This window comes from Rhinoraja longicauda, chromosome 17, assembly GCF_053455715.1.
Source record: "Rhinoraja longicauda isolate Sanriku21f chromosome 17, sRhiLon1.1, whole genome shotgun sequence".
Classification (NCBI taxonomy): domain Eukaryota; kingdom Metazoa; phylum Chordata; class Chondrichthyes; order Rajiformes; family Arhynchobatidae; genus Rhinoraja; species Rhinoraja longicauda.
In genome coordinates this window covers 11,718,873-11,740,695 of record NC_135969.1, presented here as the reverse complement: position 1 = coordinate 11,740,695, position 21,823 = coordinate 11,718,873, and the positions used below count along the sequence as shown (strand labels likewise).

The 21,823-nt window shown below is 46.7% G+C and overlaps 1 protein-coding gene and 1 long non-coding RNA gene across 2 annotated transcripts in view; one reads left to right on the top strand and one right to left on the bottom strand.

Moving 5' to 3' along the window:
- Positions 1-15,374, bottom strand: part of LOC144601756 (uncharacterized) — a 74,992-nt gene extending 59,618 nt beyond the window's left edge. Inside the window, exon 1 of the long non-coding RNA XR_013548366.1 lies at positions 15,291-15,374. This is a non-coding gene — a long non-coding RNA (uncharacterized LOC144601756). The remainder of the gene's footprint in view (positions 1-15,290) is intronic.
- Positions 1-21,823, top strand: part of lhfpl4a (LHFPL tetraspan subfamily member 4a) — a 236,792-nt gene that overhangs the window by 201,935 nt on the left and 13,034 nt on the right. The gene's annotated exons all lie outside the window — the stretch shown is intronic.

Genomic DNA, 21,823 nt, shown 5'->3' with positions numbered 1-21,823 from the left:
CAACATATGAAAAAATATCTTTACAATTCCTGGCTGGAATAGAGGTTTCTCAAACTGGAAATAAACCATTGAAATTCTTAGTTGCAGGTCTTAAGAAGTTAAAAGGGATATCAAGTCAACTTTATTTGTCACATACATATACAAGATGTGCAGTGAAATGAAAGTGCCAACGCCTGCGGATTGTGCTAAAACTACAAAACACAATAGAGAAAAAAAAAATTTGAACACAAAAAATAAATTAATACCGTCCCTGGTGATATGAGAGTTAACAGTCCTGATGGCCTGTGGGAAGAAACTCCGTCTCATCCTCTCTGTTTTCACAGTGTGACAGCGGAGGCGTTTGCCTGACCGTAGCAGCTGGAACAGTCCATTGCTGGGGTGTAGGGGTCCCCCATAATGATCCTTTTTTGTGTGCAAAGCTGGGATTATGTCGAACTCAAACATTTTTTTAATGAGCATATACTTTGTGATGAAAGTTTGTGGCAGGAATGTCATTTAGAACTGTCCTATTACAGAGCGTTTCCCCACAACGCCAGAGACCCGGGTTGGATCCTGACCCCTGGTGCTGTCTGTGCGGAGTGTGCACGTGCTCCCTGTGACTGCGTGGGTTTGCTACGGGTGCTCCTGTTCCCACCCACATTCCAAAGACGTGAAGGTTAATTGTAGGTTTAATTGGCCGCTGTAAAATTGCCCTGAGTGTGTCGGGAGTTGATGAGAAAGTGGGATAATATAGAACTCATGTGAATGGGCGATCAGTGGTCGGCGTGGAACTGAAGTGTCTATTTCCATGCTGCGTCTCTAAGCATCACTGGCAACTGGGAAATGGCTGCTGAGGAGCCGGGGAGGTGGAGGAAAGACCTCCAGGCGGGTGTGAAGCACCATGGCAGCATATGGTTCAAGACCCTGGAGGCCAGGTGCCACAGCCATAAAATGGTCGACGGCGGCAGCAGTACACTCCCCAATCCAACGTCCAGGGACAACTTCACCTGTGGAAGCTGTGGGAAGGTCGGCCTGTTAAGGACGGGCCTAGTCAGCCGCAGCAGGAGATGCAACCATTCCCCTCTCCAAGTAGGACGTCATCAAAGCAGGTCCATCACTTGCAGATGGATGGATGCCAACACATCTTAGTTTTAGTTTAGTTTAGAGACACAGTTTAGAGATACAGTGCAGACTCAGGCCCTTCGGCCCACCGAGTCCGTGCTGACCAGTGATCACCGCCCGCTAGCACTATCCCACACACACACCAGGGTAAATGTACAATTTTACCGAAGCCAATTAACCCATAAACCTGTACGTCTTTGGAGTGTGGGAGGAAACCGGTGCACCTGGAGCAAACCCGCACAGGTCATGGGGAGTATGTGAAAACTCTGTACAGACAGCACCCATAGGCAGGATCGAACCCGGGTCTCTGGCGCTGTAAGGCAGCAACTCTACCGCTGCGCCACTGTGCCGCCCCGAGCTTTAAGGCGAGAAGAGACAAGTTTACAGGAGACTTGAGGCAGGTTTAATCCAGATTGTACCTGTGACTGCGTGTGTTTCCTCCAAGTGCTCTGGTTTCCTCCTGTATTCCAAAGACATGCAGGTTGAAGAAGGGTCTCGACCCAAAATGTCACCCATTCCTTCTCTCCTGAGATGCTGCCTGTCCTGCTGAGTTACTCCAGCATTTTGTGTCTATTTTCAGGTTTGTAGGTTAATTGGTTTCTGTAAATTATCCCCAGTGAGTAAGGATAGGACTAGCGTACGGGTGAGCGCTGGTCGGCGTGGACTCGGTGGGCTTAAGGGCCTGTTTCCACGCTGTATCTCAAAACTAAACTAAACTAAACTAAACTAAACTGAGAGAAGAGCAAGGAACAGGTTGCCCACTAGAGGGTGATCTTGTCCAGTTTTTACACAATGACATTGATCCTTTACCTTATGTGTGAAAATTGGACATCAGATGCTCTCTTTGGTGATAGATAACAGGCTACTGGGTAAAACAATGCCTTTGTAAACAAAAACATGCAGAGCTGGCAAAAAAAAGGTCTTCCTTTGATAAAATATTGTTTCAAAATAGTGGGATAGAAAATCAATCTCTGACCCCTCAACTCTGCTTCCAATGGATGAATAATAAATTTGACCAGAGAGAAGACAGGTTTGGCTCAATCTTCTGTATCATCTTTTTCTCTGTCTAAAGTATACTTTCATATGAAAAACGTTTGAGTCTGTCATAATTCACACTGTGCACACAAAAAAGGATTATGTTTCATATCCCTTTTAACTTCTTAACACCTGCGGCTAAGAATTGTAATTTTTTTTTTACCAGTTTGAGAAATCTCTATTCCAACCAGGAATTGTCGTATTCCAGAACCTCACATTTCCACCAGAAGTTCCTTAGCTGTTCATAATATTTTTATTTAGTATTTATCACTCTTTAAATCTTTCGCACCGAATTCAACATAGATAAGCAATGTCACAGAAGATCAACCTGTTACTTTACAGGGCTTGGGTTTATTGTCACAGACGCAGACACAGGTAGGATTGTGGAGTTGTAGAAATTTGCAGCACTAGAGAGTATTTCTAAGTTCATAACATTTAGGAACAGTATTAGGCCATTTAGCCCATCAAATCTGCTCCGCCATTCGATCATGGTTGATTAAGTGTTCCATTCTCCTGCCCTCTCCCCAAACTGCCCACCATATCCATGCTGACCAAGTTGCCTATCCAAGATAATCCTCCTTACCTGTGCTTGACTCATATCTCAATTCTAGCCTTGGCTAGAATTGGAAAGAGGATCTCAAAGGCACGCGACTGGTTTGAGGCCAAGTCGTCCGAAATGACACCCGCCGCGCGCCGCCCTAGCCGAGTACAAGCGGTCAGCCATCGAGAAGAACCTGCAGATCCTCAGGGCTGCCAGGAGCAAGGCTCAGCAGACTGCCAGGCGTTGCACCAATGAGTACTGGTCACAGCGTAGTGAGGACATCCAGACGGCCGCCATAACAGGGAACATCAGGGGAATGTACGATGGTATTAAGAAGGCACTAGGACCAGTCCAGAGCAAGACAGCCCCCCTCAAAACCTCCACTGGGGAAGTAATCACAAACAAATGCCAGCAGATGGTAAGATGGGTGGAACACTACTCCGACCTCTATTCAAGAGAGAACACTGTGTCTCCCTCACCTTGGCGCCATCGAGTGCCTGCCGACCATGGTTGAGTTAGATGGAGAGCCGACGGTAGAAGAGTTCAACAAGGCCATTGACAGCCTGGCCTCAGGCAAGGCCCCAGGCAGCGATGGGATTCCCCCTGACCTGATCAAGCACTGCAAGACTACCTCACTGCTTCCTTTGCATGAAGCCCTCTGCCAGTGCTGGCAAGAAGGAGCTGTACCGCAGGACATGAGGGATGCCATGATCATTACCCTCTACAAGAACAAGGGTGAGAGAAGCGACTGTAACAACAACAGAGGCATCTCCCTCCTCAACATCGTCAGCAAGGTCTTTGCTCGGGTCATCTTGATCCGCCTGCAGAAGCTGGCAGAACGTGTCTATCCAGAGTCACAGTGCGGTTTCCAAGCTGGAAGGTCAACAGTAGACATGGTCTTCTCCCTTCGCCAGCTCCAGGAGAAGTGCAGAGAACAGCGGATACCCCTGTATATTGCTTTCATTGACCTCACCAAGGCGTTTGACTTCGTCAGCAGAGATGGTCTATTGAAGGGTCTCCCAAAGAGCTGCCCACCAAAACTGCAGAGCATGATAGAATCCTTCCACATCAACACGAAGGGGACAGTGCAGTTCAATGGCAGTTTCTCGGAGCCCTTCGACATCCGCAGTGGCGTCAAACAAGGCTGCGTCCTCGCTCCCACACTCTTTGGGATTTTCTTTGCACTGCTCCTGAAACATGCCTTCGGCACCGCAACAGAGGGGATCCTGCATACTAGATCAGACGGCAGGCTCTTCAACCTCACCCGCCTCCGAGCCGAGACAAAAGTACATGAAGCTCTCATCAGAGACATGTTGTTCGCCGATGACGCAGCAGTTGTGTCCCACATCCAGCAGGAACTACAGTCACTGATGGACCACTTCTATCGGGCTTGCAAGGACTTCGGGCTGACCATCAGCCTGAAGAAGACGAACGTCCTGGGACAGGATACAGAGGCCCCGCCTGTCATCACCATCGACGACTACGAACTCGATGCCGTCCATCAGTTCACGTACCTCGGCTCCACCATCACCGACAACCTCTCCTTGGACACAGAGATTGACAAGAGGATCGGGAAGGCAGCTACAACTCTTGCTCGCCTCACAACTCGAGTGTGGACCAATCCAAAGCTGACAGTGAAGACAAAGATAGCAGTCTACAATGCCTGTGTCAACAGCACGCTGCTGTATGGCAGTGAGACATGGACTACATGTGCCAGACTGGAGAGAAGACTCAGCACCTTCCACATTAGAAGCATCTGCCATATCCTGGGTATATCCTGGCAAGACAGGGTGTCCAACGCCAAGATTCTGTCTCGCGCTGGCCTTCCGAGTATGTCCACTCTACTCAGGCAGTGTAGGCTGTGGTGGCTGGGCCACATCCACCACATGGAGGATGGCCGTATCCCAAAAGATATCCTCTATGGAGAGCTGACATCTGGGAGGAGAACCATCGGCCGCCCCCAGGTACGTTACAAGGATGTCTGCAAGAGAGATTTGAAGGCGCTCGACATCGATGTGGAGTCCTGGGAGAGCCTTGCAGCTGACCGCACAAGGTGGAGAGGTACCCTGAACCAACATCTCAAAACGGAGGAAGAGAAACTGATGAACGCAGCGGCAGACAAGCGGGCACGCAGAAAGGAGCGCAACAATGTCAACAGACCAGAGACCACACACAAATGTGACCTTTGCCACAGAGACGGTCACTCCCGCATTGGTCTCTTCAGCCACAAGCGACGCTGCTGTAGCTGAGGTGTGGAGCAAGCAGCCAACTAGGATGCATCACCCATGGGCAGCCATGACCGAGGGGGGCCTAAGAAGAAGAAGATATTTACATATCAGATGTGCTGCTGCAAATAAGAATTTCATTGTTCCATTTGGAACATATGACAATGAAACACTCTTGACTTGTATCTAGGTACGTGACAAATTAGTAACTATTGAAATAAGAGATTACAGGGAAGTGTGAGTAAATGGAGTCAGGTCACATTGCAGACACGTCCTCGTTTAACAAGTTCTGATGATCAGCTTTTGACCATTGGCTGTTTCTCCTCCCGTGGTTCGGTCTGACCTGCTCACTGTGGAATTCTATGCCTCAGAAGGCAGTGGAGGCCAATTCTCTGAATGCATTCAAGAGAGAGCTGGATAGAGCTCTTAAGGATAGCGGAGTCAGGTGGTATGGGGAGAAGGCAGGAACGGGGTACTGATTGAGAATGATCAGCCATGATCACATTGAATGGCGGTGCTGGCTCGAAGGGCCGAACGGCCTCCTCCTGCACCTATTGTCTATTGTCTATTGTCTACTGCTTCCAGCGACTTCTGTTCTTTTAGATTTCCAGCATCTGCAGGGATTTATTTTTATTTTCAGGGCTTCCTCCTATTCCCGTCCTCACGTCACAATAAAATGAGGAGGGGAATGAGCAGGTGTAAAGCTGCAACCTACGCCCACATCCAGGAGTGCAGCAGGAGCAAGCATGTGGTCGGTCACAGGATTCCCCACTTGGAATTCAACAGTAAACTCCAAAGCCAAAATGTACTCAGATAATCGGTGGCCAAGAATGCTTTGGCGAACACGTTGTTTTTGTTGTTGTAATCACTGGGTCTGAATCCTGGAAATCCCTTCCCAACAGCTCTGCGGGAGACCCTTCACCTTGAACAGCACAGAGGGTCAAGGGGGCAACCCACTTCTGGCATCTCAGGGGTGTTGGGGGTTGGCGTTAGGAGTTAGGCCATGCCAGAGTGAGTGAGTGAATAAATAAAAACTAGCTTCCATTACATCGCACTGTCAACACGCATTTAATCAGACATAAGGAACTGCAGATGCTGCTTTACGCAAATAAAAAGTGCTGGAGTAACTCAGCAGGTCAGGCAGCATCTCCGGAGAACATGGATAGGAGACATTTCGGGTCAGGAGCCTTCCTCAGACAGAAGAAGGGTCCCAACCCAAAACGTCACCTATCAAAGTATTTATAGTTATCCAAGTATAACAGTATATATATAATATAATAGGTATATAATATAATAACATATAATTATATATATGATAGTATATGTGTGTATGGTGTGTGTGTGTGTTTATGTTGTGTGCGTGTGCGTGTGCGTGTGCGTGTGCGTGTGCATGTTGAGTGTGTGTGTGTGTGTGTGTGTGTGTGTGTGTGTGTGTGTGTGTGTGTGTGCATGTTGTGTGTGTGTGCATGTTGTGTGTGTGTGTGTGTGTGTGTGTGTGTGTGTGTGTGTGTGTGTGTGTGTGCATGTTGTGTGTGTGTGCATGTTGTGTGTGTGTGTGTGTGTGTGTGTGTGTGTGTGTGTGTGTGTGTGTGTGTGTGTGTGTGTGTGTGTGTGTGTGTGTGTGTGTGTGTGTGTGTGCATGTTGTGTGTGTGTGTGTGTGTGTGTGTGAGCGTGCGTGCGTGCGTGCGTGCGTGCGTGTGTGTGTATATAAATTATGAATTAATATTTATCCAAGCATCTATGCATCTGCGGTTCCTTTCTACGCAAGTATTTATTCAAACTGTTTCTGACTGCACGGTTTAAACAAAACAAGAGATCAGTTGAGAGGAATCTTGCCCCAGTGGTCATTAGTCAGAAGGGACATTCCTGGCATAAAACAGAGCAACACCAGCCACATGGGCATTGCCATACAGTGCTGCTGCCCAGAGACACCAGGTCCATGCTAACCATCAAGTACCTCTACATTAACACTGTTTTTCCAGCACTTGGTCTTTGGCACAGTGATTCAGCTGCTCGTCCAGATGTGTTTTAAATGTGTGAGTACCTCTGCCTCCAGCACCTCTCAGTCAGCATGTTCCCGATTTCAGCCACCCTATGGGTGAAAGGATTCTTCCGTGGATCCTCTCCAAACTTCGTACACCCTCCTTGAACCCTCTGATGTCAGACCCTTATCAATGGGGACTAGTTTCTACCGACCCTGGCTATGTCCCTCAGAACTTTGCATTCAGCTACTTGTTGTCAGTCTCAACTCCAACTCCAAGGGCAACAGTCTCTCCTCATAACTGAAACACCCCATCCCAAGCAATACCTGCTGAATCGCTTTTGCACCTCTTCATTGACATCACAGTGCGGTGATCACAGTACTCAACCCAGTGCCTTGAACGTTGATTTCTCTCATTTCAAGTAACCACTGCATTCCCTCTCAAACCCCACCCCCTACGCTAGTCATCCTACTAGTTCCACTGTTCACATCCTTGCATCCCTTCATTGTCACCTCTTCCACAGCCAACAATGGACCATTATGAGCTCCACCCTTCCTTGGTCATCTGTTGCCGGCCCTGCTTTGTTTTGGCCTTTTCTTACCTCCAGTTCCCTCCCCTTTACTTTCAGTCTGAAGAAGGGTCCCCACCCGAAACATCACCCATCCTTTCTCTCCAGAGATGCTGCTTGACCCACTGAGTTACTCCAGCACTTTGTGTTTATAGTCTCTCTATCTGCAGCCTGACTGGGTAACATAGAAACTTAGAAAATAGGTGCAGGAGGAGGCCATTCGGCCCTTCGAGCCAGCACCGCCATTCATTGTGATCATGGCTGATCGTCCCCAATCAATAACCCGTGCCTGCCTTCTCCCCATATCCCTTGATTCCACTAGCCCCAAGAGCTCTATCTAACTCTCTCTTAAATCCATCCAGTGATTTGGCCTCCACTGCCCTCTGTGGCAGAGAATTCCACAAATTCATAACTCTCTGGATGAAAACGTTTTTTCTCACCTCAGTTTTAAATGGCCTCCCCTTTATTCTAAGACTGTGTCCCCTGGTTCTGGACTCGCCCAACATTGGGAACGTTTTTCCTGCATCTAGCTTGTCCAGTCCTTTTATAATTTTATATGTTTCTATAAGATCCCCTCTCATCCTTCTAAACTTCAGTGAATACAAGCCTAGTCTTTTCAATCTTTCCTCATATGACAGTCCCGCCATCCCAGGGATCAATCTCGTGAATCTACGCTGCACTGCCTCAATTACAAGGATGTCCTTCCTCAAATTAGGAGACCAAAACTGTACACAATACTCCAGATGTGGTCTTACCAGGGCCCTATACAACTGCAGAACCTCTTTACTCCTATACTGAAATCCTCTTGTTATGAAGGCCAATATTCCATTAGCTTTCTTCACTGCCTGCTGTACCTGCACGCCAACTTTCAGTGACTGGTGTACAAGGACACCCAGGTCTCGCTGCACCTCCCCCTTACCTAACCTAACTCCATTGAGATAATAATCTGCCTCCTTGTTTTTGCCGCCAAAGTGGATAACCTCACATTTATCTATATTATATTGCATCTGCCACGCATCTGCCCACTCACTCAACCTGTCCAGGTTACCCTGCAACCTCCTAACATCCTCTTCACAGTTTACACTGCCACCCAGCTTTGTGTCATCCGCAAACTTGCTAGTGTTGCTTCTAATTCCCTCTTCCAAATCATTAATATATATGGTAAACAGTTGCGGCCCCAACACCGAGCCTTGCGGCACTCCACTCGCCACTGCCTGCCATTCTGAAAAGGACCCGTTTACTCCTACTCTTTGCTTCCTGTCTGCCAACCAATTTTCTATCCATGCCAACACCCTACCCCCAATACCATGTGCTCTAATTTTAGTCACCAATCTCCCGTGCCGGACCTTATCAAAGGCTTTCTGAAAGTCTAGATACACTACATCCACTGGCTCCCCTTCATCCATTTTACTTGTCACATCCTCAAAAAATTCCAGAAGATTAGTCAAGCATGATTTTCCTTTCATAAATCCATGCTGACTTGGACTTATCCTTTTACTGCTATCCAAATGCACCGTTATTACCTCTTTAATAATTGACTCCAGCATCTTCCCCACGACCGATGTCAGGCTAACTGGTCTGTAATTCCCCATTTTCTCTCTCGCTCCTTTCTTGAAAAGTGGGATAACATTAGCTATCCTCCAATCCACAGGAACTGATCCCGAATCTATTGAACATTGGAAAATGATCACCAATGATCACTATTTCTAGTGCCACCTCCCTGAGGACCCTGGGATGCAGACCATCAGGCCCAGGGGATTTATCATCCTTCAGTCCCATTAGTCTACCCAATACTATTTCTCGCCTAATGAAAATTTCTTTCAGTTCCTCTCTACCACCCTAGATCCTCTGTCCTCCAGTACATCTGGGAGATTGTTTGTGTCTTCCTTAGTGAAGACAGATCCGAAGTACCTGTTCAACTCTTCTGCCATTTCCTTGTTACCCATAATAATTTCACCCGTGTCTGCCTTCAAGGGACCCACATTTGACTTTGCTACTCTTTTTCTCTCAACATATCTAAAGAAGCTTTTACTGTCCTTCTTTATATTCTTGGTCAGCTTCCCCTCGTACTTCATCTTTTCAGCCCGTATTGCCTGTTTTGTTACCTTCTGTTGTCTTATGAAAGTTTCCCAATCCTCTGGCTTCCGGCTACTCTTTGCTGTGTTATACATCCTTTCTTTTAGTTTTATTCCATCCCTAACTTCCCTTGTCAGCCACGGTTGCCTCTTACTCCCCTTAGAATCTTTCTTCCTTTTTGGAATGAAATTATCCTGTGTCTTCCACATCCATTCATAGATGGTCCCCGCATGCCCTCTAGTGGTCAAATCGTTATTCTGCAGCGAGAGATGACATTGTTTCTAATAACACTAACTTCATAAAAGCAATGGCATTTAATGCTCAGAGCACTGCAAACGTACAGATCAGCCAGACACCTTTGAGGGCATTGCATTAGGCTACAGAGTTATCAAGTGTTTCACTGATTGGAAGAACAGGCTTTAAATTAAAACAACCATAATCCTCTCTTAGAGTCAGAGAGCTATCCAGCCCCTTCAGCCCAACTTGTCAAGTTGGCATTCTGACCACGTTCCATATGTTTGCAATGTGGCCCATTTCTCTCTGAGCCCTTCCTACCTATATATCTGTCCAAATGCTATTTGGAAGTCGTAATGTTATGTGCTTCGATAGCTTCCTTTGTCAGCTTGTTCCACATATGGACTACACTCTGAGTGAAAAAGTAGCTCTTGAGGACCCTCTTAAATCACTTCCATTAATGTGATGGATGAGACGGGCAGCTAGTTGGAGCAACTGGTGGAGCTGCTTCCTCAGCTCAGCGTGATTCTGCTCTCCAGTGGTCTCTGTGTGGAGTTTGAACGTCTTCTCTGTCACCGTATGTATTTCCTCCAGGAACTCCCAAGGCCATGCAGAATAACCCTTCCTTAGTTGGGGAAGATGTGCTACAGACCGGGATGCAAGGGTGCGAACAGTGGAACTAGTAGGGCCACTAGGGTGGGGGTGGAGGGGCGAGGGGGTGAAGGAAGGAATGCAGGGGATACTAGAAATTCAAGAGAAGTACGAATGCCACTGTTGACAATGGGCCATTGTGGACTCCACCCTTCATTAGGTCATCTGTTGCCGGCCATGTTTTGTTCTGGCCTTCTCTATCTTTCAGTCTGAAGAAGAGTTCTGACCTGAAATGTCACCTATACCTTTTCTCCAGAGAAGCTGCCTGACCCGCTGCCTTATACGCATTGAGCATTTTGTGTCTATCTTCGATATAAACAGGCCACTGCAGTTCCAAAACCACATTTTGTCCGGTTCAAGAACATGCAGGTTGGTCCGTAAATTGGCCACTGCAAATTGCCCCTTGTGTGCAGGTCAACAGTAGATACTGGGAGACTTGATGATAACGTGATGAGAATCAAGTGGAATTAGAGTAAATGGTCTCTCAATGCTCAGCAAGGGCTTGGTGGGCTGAAGGGCCTGTTTCTGTGCTGTATAACAATATGATCTTGAATTCATTGTAGCAGTATGTTGAAGGAATCTTGCTTGGGGCCAACCGAACTGCAATCTCCCAGGCATTGTAGTACAGTATATCTATGGACCCTTATTCTCAATTCATTCTCAGGTGGAAACATTTCAAAGCTTTTCAATTCTATTTCAGAATTTCTTCAGTGACCCATCAAAAATAATATGAATAAGTTGCTTGATGCAGTGATGTACATGTACTTGTGCTTGTGATGTTGCAGCTGTACCGCTGCTCCAGTGATGTTGCAGCTGTACCCCTGCTCCAGTGACCCAGGTTTGATCCTGGTCCCCTACTACTGCCTGTGTGGGATTTACACGTGCTCCCTGTGACCTCATGGGCTTCCTCCCACATCATTCTAGCTTCTTCCCACATCCCAGAGATGTTCCTCGGTGACTTGGTAAATTGCCCTCAATAATGGCGGTAGAGGGTTGCAGCTGTGGGGTTGCAGCTGTAGAGGGTTGCAGGTGTAGAGAGTTGCAGCTGTAGAGGGTTGCAGCTGTGGGGGTTGCAGGTGTAGAGGGTTGCAGCTGTAGAGGGTTGCAGCTGTAGAGGGTTGCAGCTGTGGGGGTTGCAGCTGTAGAGGGTCGCAGCTGTGGGGGTTGCAGCTGTAGAGGGTCGCAGCTGTGGGGGTTGCAGCTGTAGAGGGTCGCGGCTGTAGAGGGTCGCGGCTGTAGAGGGTCGCGGCTGTAGAGGGTCGCGGCTGTAGAGGGTCGCGGCTGTAGAGGGTTGCAGCTGTAGAGGGTTGCAGCTGTAACCCAGTCCATCACACAGGCCAGAATTCCCACCATTAACTCCATCTACACTTCACGCTGCCTTGAGAAAGCAGGCAGCATGGTCAAAGAATTGTCCCACCCCGGTCATTCCTTCTTCTCCCTGCTCCCATCTGACAGAAGGTACAGAAGCTTGAAAGCTTGACACCACCAGACTCAGGAACAGCTTCTTCCACTCTGTTATCACGCTTCTGAAGGGTCCTCCCATAAGCTTCCATTGTCCGATTCACCTTCACCCCATTGCAGACTTTGTCTGTGGGATTGAAGCGCGACAAGGCTGGGAACTATATTCTGCACTCTGTACCTTGCTCTATCTATTGTACTGAGTTGGATTTGATTGTATTTGTGTATAGTGTTATATGACCTGTTCTGATGGCTTGTAAAACAAAGCTTTTCACTGTGTCTCGGTATATGTGACAATAATAACCCTAAACACTGAAAGCTAGGAGGATCAGTGGAGAGTTAATGGTCTTGTGAGAGAGCGCAGTTTACAGGGGAAAAGGAATGAGATTGATGGGAATGCTCTGAAAGCTAACATAGGCAAAGGACCAAATGGTTTACTGCACAGTAATGAAATATGAATCAGACTCAGAACCATGGAAGCCCAATACTGAATTTAAATGAATAAAAGCACACTGTTGATCTTTAATGTCCACTAACACTGGTGGTAAGCAGAAACTAGGAACTGCAGATGCTGGTTAACACAAATGGACACAAAGCGCAGGAGTAACTTAGCGGGTCAGGCAGCATCTCGGGAGATAGACACAAAGTGCTGGAGTAACTCAGCGGGTCAGGCAACATCTCTGGAGAAAAAGGATGGGCGACATTCAAATTTCCTCCGGAGATGCTGCCTGGCCCGCTGAGTTACTCCAGCACCACTGGTATAAATCAGCATCTGGCAGTTCTTCGTTGCTCCAGCATCTGTGGAGAACATGGATAGGTGACGATTTGGGTCGGGACCCTTCTTCAGGCACTCTCATCAATCTCACTGCCTCACTTTGTCCCCTGTCATCTGCTCTCTGGTGGTCTCACTGGTGGTAAGGCAGGTCGAGCCTTGGCTTCACATCTGGTCGAGAGGACATGCTCATCAGTATTGTGCCAGTTGTTGTGTACTGGTGTTGCAGACTGCAGACGGCGGCGACTCATGTTAGTCAACATGACCGACCTGTAACGACTGCACATTCCCTGAACTCTCAGCAATGCAACATAGCTTTCCACTGAGACATCATTGAAAAGTCTGGAATGTTCTGCGGTCACAGCAGCCTGGACATTATGAATACCCTCAGCCATTTTTGTGCAGCAAACACATAGCTGCTTTTCAACTGTGGGTGGTTTCTGGTCAGATGACAGGAAGTGAAAGTGTACGTGCGTGAAGTACATTTGAAGTCATAAAAGAAAGTACTTGTATGGTGAAAAAAAATACTTTTTGATCAGATTTACTAGTTATTTAGCTTAGTTTAGAGATGCAATGTGGAAACGGGCCCTTCAGCCCACTGAGTCCATGCCGACCATCAATCAACTGTACACGAGTTCTATGTTATCCCACTTTCACAATCTAGACACTGGGGGCAATTTACAGAAGCCAATTAACCAACAAATCTGCAATCTTTAGAATAGGGGAGCAAACCAAAACACCCGGAGAAAACCCACGTGGTCACAGGGAGAACATACAGACTCCAAACAGATAAACCCAAAGACAGGATCGGGGTCTCCAGCGCTGTGAGGCAGCAGCTCTACTGCACTTAGGTTTAGGTTTATTATTGTCACGTGCACTGAGGTACAGTGAAGAGCTTTGTTTTGCACACTATTCAATCAACCAGGTAATGCTATACATAAATACAATTAAGCCAAACTCAAGTGAAAAAGGAAAATATACAGAGTGCAGAATATACCTCTCATTAATCAGGTTGTCTTTATGGTACAGTCAGTATTGTAAAAATCAGAATCAGAATAGAATCAGAATAGCCTTTATTGTCATCCAAAAATGTATTTTGGACGAGATTCCATTACCCACAGTCTATACATCATTACCCACAAACTATACGTCTTAACATTTACTGCTGTCTTCTGCACATTTGCAAGTATTTGTATTACTTGTCAATGTGTACAGTGGGCAATGCATATTATTTAGCACTAAGAAAACATGTTCAAATCCCCTCCGTGGTAATTTGTGAATAAAAATAATACCAAGTAACCAACGAACCGGATACGTCTAAACTATGCAACTATGGGACGCAAATGCACAAACGTTATGAATGACAACACCGGGCTTTGCTCGCTGGAGGTTAGAAGGATGAGGGAGGACCTCGTCCGAATAGTGAAAGGTATTGTGCGCAGTTTTGGGCCCTAACTGAGGACGTGCCTGCATTGAAGAGGGTCCAGAGGAGGTTTATGAGAATTATTCCAGGGATGATTGGGTTAACATTTAATGATCATTTGAAGGCACTGGGTCTGTACTCACTGTAGTTTAGAAGGATGAGGGGGGGCATTGAAACTTACTGAATGGTGAAAGGCCTGGATAGAGTGGATGGGGGAGAGGATGTTTCCACTAGTGGGAGAGTGTAGGACCAGCGATCATAGCCTCAGAATAAAAGGATGTACCTTTAGATTTAGATTTTTTTTAGATTCAGAGATACAGCGCGGAAACAGGCCCTTCGGCCCACCGAGTCCGCGCCGCCCAGCGATCCCCAGACATTAACACTATCCTACACACACTAAGGACAATTTTTACATTTACCCAGTCAATTAACCTACATACCTGTACGTCTTTGGAGTGTGGGAGGAAACCGAAGATCTCGGAGAAAACACACACAAGTCACGGGGAGAACGTACAAACTCCGTACAGACGGCGCCCGTAGTCAGGATCGAACCTGAGTCTCCGGCGCTGCATTCGCTGTAAGGCAGCAACTCTACCGCTGCGTCACCGTGCCACCTTTAGAAAGGAGACAAGGAGGAATTTCTCTAGTCAGAGAGTGGTGATTCTGTGGAATTCATTGCCACGCATGGCTATGGAGGCCAAGTCATTTGGGTATTTTTAGAGCGGAGATTGTCAGATTCTTGATTAATACGGGTGTCAGGAGTTATGGGGAGAAGGCAAGAGAATGGGGTTGAGAGGGAAAGATAAATCAGCCACGATTGAATGGCGGTGTAGACTCAATGGGCCGAATGGTCTAATTCTGCTCTTATAATTTAAGAACATAAATCAAAGAGAAGTCACTCTTGATTAATCCCTTGGGTCTGACTATTTAGTAGAATTCTTTGAATTAGACCTGTTCCAATATTCTCTCTTTACAATTGCTGAAAAAGGACTCCTGCAGGGTACTTTTTTTCTTTCACAATGTTTGTTGAATGCTCCCTTTATACTCTGTTGTTGGTGGAAATGCGTCGGGATTCTCGCCCGGTTTGCCCATCAAGTCAGCTGTGAAGCCATCTTGGTCGGCAGCTTCCCCTTTTACTCACGGCAGTGCGAGAAGGCACATTTCTTCCTGAGCTCACAAGCTGCAGGGCAAAATGACAAAGGTGTTTTGGAAATCTGACTCACGAGTGTGATTCACAGCATCCCGCAATCTTCCCCGCTGCTCCCCTCTCCCTGGCGCGCAGTGACTGTAACGGCAGAGTGCTGGAAGTAAAGGCTTCACACAGGACCCTGTCAAACGCACCACCCTAACACAGACTTGACTGTTCCCAGTGACAAATCGTCTCTTGGTAGGAAGAATCGGCCCTATGTAAGTCAGCTGACTGGAGCCAATGGAAAGGTTTGGAGTTTTATCCCTTTGCAAAACAACTTCTTGGAAAGTGAGATGACCTCTGCAAGGAGAAATAGTTGGGATTTTTGTGGCACCACTTTTTTCTCCGCTCCTGTTTGTTTTGTCTGTGTGTGAAACAGCACAGACAGTTCCTGTTCTCTCATCCTGTGGCCGGTAGGAGGATGTCTGAGAGCTTCCATCAAGGATTAAGACATGCTTTTCACCAGTTTGCACTGCAGAGGAATGCAGGCCATTTTTAATGCTCATCTGTTTGTGCTCCTCAATCATTGTCCACCACAGGATGACACAATAGACAATAGACAATAGGTGCAGGAGTAGGCCATTCGGCCCTTCGAGCCAGCACCACCATACAATGTGATCATTCTCAATCAGTACCCCGTTCCTGCCTTCTCCCCATACCACTTACTACGTTTGACATGCATAATTCTGGAACAATAGCATTGAAGGTTATCTTTTTGGACATTAGAGATCCAGTGTGTACACGGGCCCTTCGACCCACCGAGCCGCGCAGACCAGCGATCGCACCGTACACACGCACTATCCTATGAGAAGCATAGATGGAGAAGACAGTCCAAACCTTTTGCCCAGAGTGGAAATTTCAATAACTAGAGGGTAGGTGATAAGGTGAGATGGGCAAAGATGGGCAAAGTTTAAAGATGTGTGGGGCACGTTTCTTTTTCACAGAGGGTAGTAGATGCCTGGAACACATTGCCAGGGGTGGAGACAGATACAAGAATGGCATTTAAGAGGCTTTTAGACAGGCACATGGATATGCAGAGAATGGAGGGATATGGATCATGTACAGGCAGATGAGATTAGTTTATTTTGGCATCGTGTTTGGCATAGGCATTGTGGGCCGAAGGGCCTGTTTCAGTGTTGTACTGTGCTATGTATGTTCCAAGTCAAGAGGAAAATTGATGGCTGTTTGGAATGCTCATCGCATTCACAAGATAAAGGCAATTGTAAATAAATGTGTATGGTCTAATTACTATTACAAACAGTCTAAGGGCGGGAACTAAATTTTGAAGATGACTAGACATTTCATAAGCATAGGCAAAAAGAAAAATTAAGTGCAGAAATTAGTTGTGGGAGTATTATACAGTCTCCCAACTAGTCACTACATTGAAGGACAGAATATATATCAAGAAATAGTGGGTTCCTACAGGAAATATACTGCAATAATTGTTTAGTTTAGTATAGTTTTGTTTATTGTCATGTGTACCGAAGTACAGTGTAAACCATTTGTTTGCACGCTATCCAGTCAGAGAAAAGACCATCCATGAAGTTTAAGTTTCACATAAAATGGACAAATCAAATCAGCAAAGATAGCCTTCGAGTCAAACTCATATACTGTATTTAGGAATCTTTCTTAGAGGGCAGCACTGTAGCACCCTGGGTTTGATCCTGACTATGGGTGCTATCTATACTGAGTTTGTACGTTCTCCCTGTGACCGAATGGGATTTCCCTGAGTGCTCCGGTTTCCTCCCATATTCCAAAGACTTGTAGATCTGTAGGTTAATTGGGTTCTGTAAATTGTCCCTTGAGTATAGGATAGAGCTAGGATAGTGTGGGTGATCGCTGGTTGGCGTGGACTCAGTGGGCCGAAGGGCCTATTTCCACACTGTAACTCTCAAACTAAACTCTAAAGTAAATAGGGAGAATATTATTTTAGATCTAGTCATGTGCAACGAGACAGGATTAATTAATATAAGAAAATAACTGCAGATGCTGGTACAAATCAAAGGTATTTATTGCTCTAGATGTCAACTTCTTTACTTCGGCGAAACCAAACGCAGGCTCGGCGATCGTTTCACTCAACACCTTCGCTCAGTCCGCCTTAACCCACCTGATCTCCCGGTGGCTGAGCACTTCAACTCCCCCTCCCACTCCCAGTCTGACCTTTCTGTAATGGCCTCCTCCAGTGCCATAGTGAGGTCCACCGGAAATTGGAGGAACAGTACCTCATATTTCGCTTGGGGAGTATGAACATTGACTTCTCCAACTTTAGATAGTTCCTCTGTCCCTCTCTTCCCCCCCCCTCCCCCTTCCCAGTTTTCCCTCTAACTTCCTGTCCCCACCTATATCCTTCCTTTGACCCGCCCCCCCCCCTGACATCAGTCTGAAGAAGGGTCTCGACCCGAAACGTCACCCATTCCTTCTCTCCTGAGATGCTGCCTGACCTGCTGAGTTACTCCAGCATTAATTAATGATCTCACATTAAAAGATCATCTGTGGAAGAGGGATCACAACAGGATAGGTTTACATTAACAAGCAAAAACCCGCAGAAGCTGAAAATCTGAAATAAAAACAGAAAAGGCCAGAAATACTCAACTGTGCACAAAGAAACAGAGCTAACATTTCAGTTTGATGCTCTTACATCAGGAGTTCCAGTTGCAATTTTCCCAATCCATCTGGAATATCATATTCAGTTTGTGAGTGAAAGAAACCTATGGTCCGATCTATTACGTTTAATTTAAATGAAATCAATTACCTATTTGAAAGCAGTGTTGGTGATGTGGACTGGGAAGATAGGGTGAAAATGTTTGCTAAGAGTTTCATGGAGAATGGTCAAAGATTAGAGGGTATAGGTTTAAGGTGAGAGGGACAAAGTTTAAAGGAGATATGCAAGTTTTTTTCTTACGGAGGTTGAGGAGTGCCAGGAACGAGCTGGCAGGAATGATGGTGGAGGCAGATAAGAGAGTGTTGTTTAAGAGGCTTTTGGATAGGCACGTGGACCTGCAGGGAATAGAGGAATGTGGATCATGTGCAGGCAGGTGACACGAGTTTATCTTGGAATCATGTTTGGCACAGACATCGCTGTTTGTTCCCATGCTGTATCATTCTGTGTTCTGTGTAATGCTCCACATAATACCTCTGGGAAGTAAACACAGTATAAAGAGGATGATCCATCTGCGGTGCAGAAAGTCAGCTCAGGGCATTGACTAGTAGGCAGAAAATTGACACAAGGCCTCAAAGATTAGCGGTGAGCTGAAAGAAAGTGAAACGTTTAGAAACCTGCAAAAGATGACTGAAAAAAAAGAGCAAAAATAGATTATGGGAAGAAGTTTAAGCAAGAAATATAAAAACACAAAGTGAGAGCTTCTACATGCAAGTAGGAAGAGAATAGCCAAGGTAAACATTGATGCCCTAGAGGATGAGATTGGGGAATTAATAATGGGAAATAAGGAAATGGCAAAGACATTGAACAAATATTTTGTGGCAGTGTACAATAACATTAAAAACTTCCCAATAATAGTAGAAAGTCTGAGGGAAAACACGAGCGAGGAATTTAAAAAAAAATCATGATCGCTCTGGATAACCAGTCAAAATAATGGGGAATAAAGGCTGGCGAGTTGCCTTAAACTGAAGGCTTGCATCCCAGGGTGTAAAAAAAGTAGCTTCAAAGCTGATGGATGTGTTGGATGTGATCATCCAAAATTCTTGAGGTTCTGGAAAGGTCCCAGTGGATTGGAAAACTGCAACTATAATGTCCTGATTCAAGCAAGGAAGCTATAGGTCAGATAGCTTGACATCTATGAATTGGAAACGGTGCAGTTCAATCAAAAGGAAATAGCATCACATCAGTTGGAACATCATAATACAATCGTGCAAAGTCAGTGTTTAGTTTAGTTTCAGGATACAGCAAGGAAACAGGCCCATCGAGTCCACACCGACCGTCAAACACACATTCACTAATTATATGTCATTCAATTTTTTTGCATAATACATACACATTAGGGGCAATTTACAGAGGCCAATTAATCTACAAAGCTGCACGTCTTTGGAATGTGGGAGGAAATCGGTGCACCTGGAGGAAACCCACGTGGTCACAAGGAAAATGTGCAAACTCCACACAGACAGCCGCATCTAAGAGCGCATGAAATTGCAGAGAGTGTGGGCATAGCCCAGGCCATCACGCAAACAGACCTCCCTTCTATTGACTCCATCGACACTTCGCACTACCTCGACAAGGCCACTAATCAAGGACAAGTCTCACCCTGGTCTCCCCTCCCGTCAGACAAGAGTTACAGAAGTGTGAAAACACATACCTCCAAATTCAGGTACAATTTCTTTCCAGCTGGCATCAGACAACTCTCATCAACCAGACAGTGGTCTGGACCTGCCATCTACCTCATTACAGACCTTCGGACTATCATAAATCGGATTTTACTAGACATTATCTTGCACTGAACATTATTCCCTTTGTCCTGTATCTGTACACTGTGGACGGCTTGATTGTAATTGTGTATAGTCTTTTCGCTGACTGGATTGGACGCAAAAAAAAAGCTTTTCACTGTACATCGGAACACATGACAATAATAAACTAACCTAGTCAGGATCGAACCCGGGTCTCTGGCGCTGTGTGGCAGCAGCTCTACTACTGTACAACTGTACTGTAAACAGTGTGGTTTATGAAAGTGAAATTGCATTTTACAAGTTTATGAGAATTTAAGATAAAACGAGCAAAATGGATAGAGGGAACTAGTAAACATTGAGTCCATGGGTTTCAATTAGAAATGAGTTTTGTTTATTTTGGAGATACAGCACGGAAACAGGCCCTTCGGCCCGCCGGGTCCGCACTGACCAGTGATCCCCATATACTAGCACAATCCAACACACCAGGGACAATTTACAATCTTTACTGATGCCAATTAACTGACAAACCTGTACGTCCTTGGAGTGTGGGAGGAAACCGGAGCACCCAGAGAAAACACATGCAGTCACAGGGAGAATGTACAAACTCCCTACAAACAGCACCCGTGGTCAGGATGGAACCCGGGTCTCTGGCGCTGTGAGGCAGCAACTCTACCGCCACTCCACTGTGCTGCCAATGTCTGATAACAGAGGGGAAGAAGCTGTTCCTCAGGCCGGTGGTACATGCTTCTAAACTCTCGTATCTTCCGCCCGACACGAGCGGGGAGAAGAGGGGTGAGGAAAGGCCGGGTCTCATTATTTAAGGAGACAGTTGACAGAAGTTCACCGGGTTATTTACTGACATGGAGAGATTGTTGCACGATGAAAGGTTCAGCAGATTGTACCCGTACTCATTAGAATTTGGAAGCATTAGTGGGGATCTTGTGGACATAACTCTGACAATTGAAATGCTGAGAGGTAGTTTGCCCTCATGGTATAATCTAACATGGTGTCAGAGTAAGAGGTGGAAATGACACTTCCTTTGCCAGACTTGTGAACCTTTTGGATTTTGAACCTCACGGTGCTGTTGAGACTGAGTCAGAATATATTTAAGATACTGATTTTGGACTGGAAAGGAGTCAGGATTTATGACTGGGAGTGGAGCTGAGACTGACAACATATCAGGGCAAAGGTTTAATAAAGATGTGCAGGTTTTTTTACACAGTGAGTGGTGGGAGTGCCGGGAGTGGTGGTGGAAGCAGATACGACAGCCGAGTTTAATGGAGAGGCACTTGGAAGTGCAGGGAATAGTGGGATATAGATCATGTGCAGGCAGATGAGATCAGGGCATCATGTTTGGCACAAACATTGTGGGTCGAGGGGCTTGTTCCTGTGGTGTACTGTTCTATGTGTTATGTTCCATGATCTTACAGAATACAGAATACAGAGCCTTTATTTGTCATTCAGTACCGAGGTACCGAACAAAATTACGTTACCAGCAGTCACACAAAAAAAAGAAACACAAGACACACGACCCCAACACAAACATCCATCACAGTGACTCCAAACACCCCCTCACTGTGATGGAGGCAACAAAACTTCCACTCTCTTCCCCTCGCCCAAGTCCCCGTGGCCGAGCCGCACCGGGCGCTGAAACATCCCGCGGCCAAGCCGGGCGATGGAAGGCCCCGCGGCCGTACCGTGCGCAGCTAAGTCCCGCGGCCGAGCCGCGCCGGGCGATGGAAGGCCCCGCGGCCAAGCCGCACCAGCGATGTAAAGTCCCGCGGCCGAGCCGCACCAGTGATGTAAAGTCCCGCGGCCGAGCCGCGCCGCGCGATGTTAGGTCCCGCGGCCGAGCCGCGCCGGGCGATGGAAGGCCCCGCGGCCGAGCCGCACCAGTGATGTAAAGTCCCGCGGCCGAGCCGCGCCGGGCGATGGAAGGCCCCGCGGCCGAGCCGCACCGGGCACTGTTAAGTCCAGCGGCCGAGCTGCCCCGCGTTTTAATTATTTTTTTTAGCGCAAACGGAGATACGACTCGGAAAGGGTCGCATCTCCGTTGAGGAAGAGATTTTTTTAACGGTTTCCCCCACCCCCCCCACCACCCCCCACATATACACAGCTAAAGATAGGCTATTTCATACATCTAACACTAACAAATAGACAAAGAAAGAA